Genomic DNA, 6,794 nt, shown 5'->3' with positions numbered 1-6,794 from the left:
GTACACCCACAGTGCTGTTAGGAAGGAAGTTCCAGGATTTTGACCCAGCGACAGTGAAGGAACGGCGATATATTTACAAGTCAGGATGATGAGTGACTCGGAGGGGAACTTAGCCGCAGGTTTTCCGATCTATAGGACACCCTGCAGTAATTCGTCATCTTTATTTGAACAGCAGCGTCCTCCCTGTGACATGAACCACCGAGAAGGACAAAACTATCAGCATAGCGGAGACAGCATCGCACCAAATACGCAGTTCATCATTATCTGGACAGAAATTGTCATTCCTTCTTAATCACTGGTTTAATTTATGGAATTCCGTCCCCATTATTAATAATATTAACCATAATTATCATAAAAGTTTCATTCCTTCGGATTTGCATTAGGTACAGATTACACTGAATTATTATTATTTGAGTGCCTCTGATTGTTTCCTGTCTTGTTTTACCTATTAATAGCTGATGGGAATTTAACGTGCTCAGTTTACCACTTATTCCGTCCTTATTGGCCTCACTTGAGGTGATAACCAGCATGTATGTGACCTTTCTGCTCGAACTGAATGTCTGTCTCTCGCATGTTTTGGTCACTCATTGCCAGATACTCATTCACTATCATATTGTTAAGTCATTCTAAATTCGAGTGAGTCTAGATCCAACCTGATCAACCCTTCCTCGTTAGAAAACCCCCTCAGTCGAGGGAATATCCCAGTCACCATTCTCGGGAACTGTCTTCAATGCAAGTATGTCCATCCTTCAGTAACCAGACCAAATCAGCACCCATTATTCTAGGTCTGGTCTCGGCAATACCCTGTACAGTTGCAGCAAGGCTTCTCCGCTTTGCTATTCCAGTCACCTTGCAATTAAGACCAACATTCCGCATGCCCTCCTAAGTATTTAATGCACCTGCATGCTAACTTTTTTTCAATGATTCTTATACAGTGGCACCCATATCCATCTGTACTGCAGCATTCTGCAATGTCATCTAAACATTTTTTGTAATTCTTGTACAAGGATCCCTCTGTACCACAGGATTCTGCAGTCTCTCTCCAGTAAGTAATATTCCTCTCTCCTATGCTTCTTGCAGAAGTGGGCAACCTCACATTTTACTACATTGTACTACATCTGCCATTTTATCCCCATTCACTTGAACATCTACATATCTATGCAGACTCTCTGTATCCACCTTACAACTTGCTTTGATTCCTATCTTTGCATCGTCAACAAATTTTGCTACAATACAGTGGGTACCATCATCCAAAACATTAACATCGATCGTAAATAGTAGAGGCCCAACACTGAACTCTGCATCTGTCCACTAGTTATAGTTTGCCAACCTCAAAATGACCCATTTATCCTGACTCTCTGTTTCCTGTCATGTTCTCAATCCATGCTAATATATGAACCCTAACAACATATACTCTTTTCTTGTGTAGTGACATTTTATGTGGCACCTTATAGAATGTCTTTTGGAATACAACTGGCTCCCCTTAATCATCCGTGCTTCTTACATTCTGAAGGAACTCTAAAACAATAATCCAACAAGATTTCCCTGTCCATATCCCTTCTTAGACTCCTTGAATTACACTCACCATTTGCCTTCCCACCTAGTTTTGTGTCATCCGCAAACTTGGCGATAGTACATTCATTTCCATATATATATATATATATATAGATAGATAGATAGATATATAATTAAGATAGAATTAATATATTATATGTTGCCTGGCACCTGTGTGGCTTGAATGTTTCTTCCACTTCTCTGCTCAGCTTGGCTATTGTCCAGGTCTTGCTGAATTTGGCCATGAACTGCTTCAGTCTCCAAGGAGTCGTGAATGGTGCTGAACCTTGTGCAATCATCAGGTTTCTGACCTTATTTTGGAAGGTTGGTCATTGATGAAGCAGCTGAAGATAGTTGGGCCGAGGACACTACCCTGAGGAACTCCTGCAATGATGTCCTGGAGCTGAGATGATTGATCTCCAGCAACGACAAACATCTTCCTCTGTGGTAGGTATGACTCCAAGCAGCAGAGAGTTTTCCCCATGATTCCCATTGAATCCAGTTATCACACTCGCTCTTACTGTTATACTTACCCTGATTGTTTTTTTTTAATTCTCATCGCCTCGTTTCAATCAATGTCCTAATTTAGAAAGAGAAAAACAGAGAAATCGGCACAAACTAACCAGTTACCTCCTGTGATATCAAGCATTGAATATTTTGAACATGGCCGGTTTGCTCCAGCCCCTTACTCTCAGCTCTTTATCTCCCGCCACTCTCACTCTTCTCTCCGTCTCTCTCCCTCGCGGCTGCTCTCGGGCAGCTCTGCCGCTGTTCTTTCTCCACCCTCCGGTCTCACTCAGCTCTCACTCTCGGCTCTTCCGGCATAGTCCCAAGTTTCTGACTGTTTAGGAAATTCTCGGATCTTTCTTTAGTTCAAGGTAGATGACCTCACTCTTCCCAGTGTTGACCACCACCGGCCACAGTTTTATTCTCCCACTGAATCTGTTAATGACCCTTTGAAACTTGCTGGTTCCACATATGCTACTAACCATGTCACCTAAGCTAGCGTCATCAGCAACCTTGAATATAGGCTGGGGGTTATTAAAATTTACAATAAAACAGAAAATGCTGTAAAAACTCAGCAGCCCTGGCAGCATCAATGCAGAGAGAAACAGAGTTAACGTTTGAGTCCGTATGACTCTTCTTCAGAGCTCGCCACTACTTTACCCTTTTTGTCCCTTATTCAGTTTTGTATCCATGCTGTCGCTGCCCCTATAATCCCAGCTGCTGGAATTTTACCAAGTTCATTATGTGGGACTTTTTCAAATCCCTTTGGAAGTCCAGACACACATCATCATCCTCGCCCCTCTGGTCAATGTTCTCTGACACGTCATCAAAGAGCTTTATTAAGTATTTCAGTGCTGATTTTCTGTTAACCAATCTGTGCTGGTTATCATTTATCATCTCATGTTCTACCCAGTGACAATGAATTTTGTTCTGGATTATTGTCTTTAAACGTTTCCCCACCACCAGCATGAGACTAACTGCTCTGTAGTTACTGGGTTTATCCCTCTCCATTTTAAACACGGATGTAACATCAACAACCTGCAGTTGTCTGGCTTCACTCCCATATCCAAGGAGGATTGAAAGATTGTGGTTCGAGTCTCCACTATTTCCACTCTTCATTCCCTCAGTAATCCAATGTGGATCGAGCAGCTTTTCTACTGTGAGCGGTGCCAGCCTTGTGATAGCTTCCACTTCATCTATTTTCATCCTATCCAATTTCCCCACCAATGACATTAGCAGCATCCGCTTGTTTTGTGATGACAGGTTTAGTGCAAAGTTTACGAAGCAAATACCAGGGATGGGCCGGTTGTCTTATGAGGTGAGGTTGAACAGGTTAGGCTTGTATCGCCTGGAGTTCAGGAGAGTAAGAGGCAACTAGATTCAAACCTTTAAGATCCTGAGGGTCTTGTCAGGGTGGAGGTGGAGAGCACGTTTCCTCTTGTAGCAAAATCTGGAACTAGGGGTCACTGTTTAGAAATAAGGGGTCGCTCATTTCAGACAGAGTTTCTTTTCTATTCGAGGATCGAGCGTTTTTGGAGCTCTCTTCCTCAAAAGCTGGTGGAAGCAGTGTCTTTGAATATTTTAAAGGCAGAGTTAGATAGATTCTTGATTAACAAGGGGGGGTGAAAGGTCATTGGGGGTAGGCAGGAATATGAGTTTGAGGTTACAATCAGATCAGGCAGGGTCTTACTGAGTGGCGGAGCAGGCTCGAGGGGCTGAGTGGCCTACTCCTGCTGCTAATTAGTTTGTTTGTATGTTCTCATTTAGTACGTCAGCCATGCCCTCTCCCCAGACAGGATCTCCAAATCAGCCCCCCTTTCAGTGACTACCCTAATGCTGGTAAAAAATCTTCTGTGTTTTCGGTTGTTACCGGCAAATCTTTTCTCATACGCTCTCTCTTCTGATCTAATTTCCTTTTTCCATCTCTCCTCTGCACTTTCTGTATTCTGCTTGGTTCTGTAATGTATTATGAATCTGACTATTATCATCAGTCTTATTTGGAGTTCGCACAGAGCACAGGATGAGTAGGCAACAGCTCTCAGCTGTCCCAACATTTCACTGAAATGAGTTGTCTATTTAATTAAAGTTCTCGTTATTTAGAGTGTTCCACTCCTTCCCTCTTGTACTTTTGCTGCAGTATCTCGGTTAAAATTACACAGCAGCTCCTTCCCCCTCTGCACTTAACCCTCACTTGCAAAAAATTGAAATTTTTAAGTCTTCACTCTGAAATTTACTCTCTCTGTGTTTGAGCTCACAGGTCACTTGAGTTCTTGTTTGTAATTTAATTGCTTCACGTAATTTACATGAAAGTAAGATTTGATTTTGAATATCAATTCATTTGCACTGTAATTCCAGTTTATTTCAATTCAATATATCAACAAACTAGAAGTTTGCTCCTAGTTTCTATGTTTTCAAAGGAAAATCTAGAGGTGACTTATTTGTTCTGCAATAACGTGCCTGCTCACTCAGGTCAATAAATCCTGCTCTAAACAGAACGCTTTATCCAGACAATGCATCCACTTGATGAGCTGATGGTGCACGGAACACTCAGCTTTTACTCACTGACCTTCACAAGAGTTGATTCAGTTTTGATGTTGACTTGTTCGCTGGTGTCGATTTACTCAGACTCTTCACCTGATTTCTGTGCTGTCCAATGAAGCTTTCTTAGCAGAGTTCTCAATAATAACGACTTTTTCTCATAGGATTTCAATCTTGATGGTTTTGAACTATTTTATCAAATGATTTAGTTTTGTAAATGTCACAGTCGCTCTCATGATCAGGGAGTAAGTTTAACTGCTGCGTTTTCAAGCAGCCGACAGCTTTATTTGAGATGTCATTGAGACAGGATTTTGAGTTTGAATCCAGTCACGAAATTTTCCTATGAAGCTCAAGGTTCGCTCGAGGAGCAGTGCCTCATCCTTCAATGAGGAACTTTACGGCCTTCCAGTGTGAACATTCAGCTCAACAATATCGCTCTGTAAAAACTGCCAACATTCTGATTCCCTTCTGTTCACAGATGTGGGTTTGAGCCTCGGTTTCACTGAGATGTTCTGAATTGATCTTTTTCTTGACATCACAAAGCGCTTTATTATTCAACACGTCTGTCCATTACAGGGGCTGATGGAAGATCCAATCAGTGAGGTGCGCATTCACCCTTTTAAAACATTATTTCAGGGAATGTGAGCGTCGCTCGCAAGGCCAGTCTTTGTTACACATCCCAAATTGTCCTTGAACTCAGTGGCTTTTTCAGCGAGCAGTTGGGTATCAAACTCATATGTAGGCAGGCCATGGAGGACATTAGTGAACCATCACTGAGACTAGCGTTTAATTGCAGGTTTTAATTATTGAGTTTAATTTCCATCAGCAACTATGGTGGGAAATGAATCCAATGTTTCCCCTTAGAGAGAGATGGAAATATCATGTCGAAAGGACGCTAAGTCCGATCCCCATGTTATTGTGAACATAAGTATCGAATCCAAGATCTTACAAGAAAAGTCGAAGCAAGCTGGCCTCATAACTTGGGTTGGAGAATCACATCAGTGATTCCAGGCAGAGCTTCTGAAAAATCACCGCAACAAGGCGGAAACAGTTGATAAAGTAACGACGAAGGTGGGATCGAACCCACGCGTGCAAAACACAATGGATTAGCAGTCCATCGCCTTAACCTCTCGGCCACCTCGTCACAAGGTGCCCTTTATTAAACCCCCTTCTATACTTTTTGCATCCATGAAACGATGAAATAAATGATCCTCTTTGGTACAGGCCCTGAATATTCGGACAGATGTGTAAAGATGGAAATGTAGTTTATATCATTAAAGTAAATGTCCAACACATCAGATTAGTGACTGTTGTAAACCGACTGATGTGAATCACTTCAACACTTCAACCTAATATTCAACATGTTTCTACACAGTGTGAAAACCCACCGCGGACAGACCGGAACATACAAATATTTAGTAGCAAAAGGAAACCCCTCCCAGCTCACTGCAAGCACCGGAACACAGCTAAAATGTGGTAAATTAAAATGAAACACTGGAGTTTCCAGCTCTGCTTGTCCTTTCAGTCAAGATTGAAACTGAGTGTAATCAGCCTCCCAAGTGAATCCACAAATAGACAGTTCACTCATTTGATGCATTAGAATAAATTCAGAGTCTCATGGCACGGAGAAACGTTCTTTAAATTGGCATTCATTTATATCACGTGTGTTGAAGTGATGCATTCCCTGCAATGACTTCCCGGGTGTTCAAACCTGGTCCTGATTTCCGGAACTGCCACCACCTCGAGCGCGAAAAAAATGTTGTATTAAGATGGGCTCGTCTGGGAATTGAACCAGGGACTTGACTCACAATAACGCAATGGCAATCCCATAGCGACCAAAAACCCTCCTCCATAACCAGATGTCAAGGAATCCTTTCATTGTCACACAAAGTGCATCAATCATAAGCGAATTACAGTTCATGCTGGAAATCTTTTCCAATGTATTAGAAACCCCGGGTACGACTCCAACCAGTGGGGAGTTTCCCGCCTTATTTCCTTTGACTTCAGTTTTGCTGGGATTCCTTGATGCCACATTAGGTCAAATCCTTCTTTGAACTCAAGTGCAGTCACTTGCACCTGGCGTCTTGAGTTCAGCTGTTTCCTTCATGTTTGGACCAAGGCTACAATGAGGTCAGGAGCTGAGTGACCCTGGCAGAAAACAAACTGAGCTTCAGTGAGTGGGTGATTGCTGAGTA

The 6,794-nt window shown here is 42.3% G+C and overlaps 1 non-coding gene across 1 annotated transcript; it reads right to left on the bottom strand.

The window, feature by feature from the left end:
* Positions 1-5,662: 5,662 nt before the first annotated feature.
* Positions 5,663-5,743, bottom strand: trnas-gcu (transfer RNA serine (anticodon GCU)). The gene has a single exon. It is a non-coding gene; the product is annotated as a tRNA-Ser (tRNA).
* Positions 5,744-6,794: the final 1,051 nt, after the last annotated feature.

Source organism: Cetorhinus maximus, chromosome 31 (genome assembly GCF_964194155.1).
Source record: "Cetorhinus maximus chromosome 31, sCetMax3.hap1.1, whole genome shotgun sequence".
Classification (NCBI taxonomy): Eukaryota; Metazoa; Chordata; class Chondrichthyes; order Lamniformes; family Cetorhinidae; genus Cetorhinus; species Cetorhinus maximus.
This window is presented reverse-complemented; position numbering and strand designations above follow the sequence as displayed.